Raw genomic sequence first — 532 nt, 5'->3', positions numbered from 1 at the left:
CTAATTCCGCTTGGAAGAGTCAAGGAAAGCTTTCGAGAGATACGTTACTGGCTCCAGCTTGGAAGGCGGCGGAAAGACGTTTTCCAGGTCGAGAAGGGCATCTGTGTCCTCCCCGTCGCTGTGGCCCGCCCCCCCTCTGCAGTCTGGCCTCGGCCCTGAGATGGCTGTAGTGACAGTCTCGGAGTCACCCTCACAGTAACTCACGCCCGCCCACCCCGGAGCAGGGGACGGAAGGGAGCCTGCCCTGCTCAGAGAGTCCCAGAAGCATTTCCGAGCGCCACCACGGCCCAGGCCTTGCACCAAACCTGGCACCCCATTTCCCACTAAGACCTCTCCCAGAGAGAGCGTGGGGGGCACGCTGCCCGAGAGCCGCCCCATGGCCCGGGGAGCACGGTGGGGAGGGCCGGGCTCATCCCCGGGTCCCTGCCCACTCGGTGCCCTGCCCCCTCCGTGGCCTCTGGTTGCTGAGCTACCCTCATCCTTCACCCCTTGCTGCCTCAGCTCCGGAAACTTCACCCCCCCCCCCCCCCCC

Source organism: Hyaena hyaena, unplaced genomic scaffold, assembly GCF_003009895.1.
Source record: "Hyaena hyaena isolate Hyena2069 unplaced genomic scaffold, ASM300989v1 scaffold_22, whole genome shotgun sequence".
NCBI classification, from domain to species: domain Eukaryota; kingdom Metazoa; phylum Chordata; class Mammalia; order Carnivora; family Hyaenidae; genus Hyaena; species Hyaena hyaena.
This window is presented reverse-complemented; position numbering follows the sequence as displayed.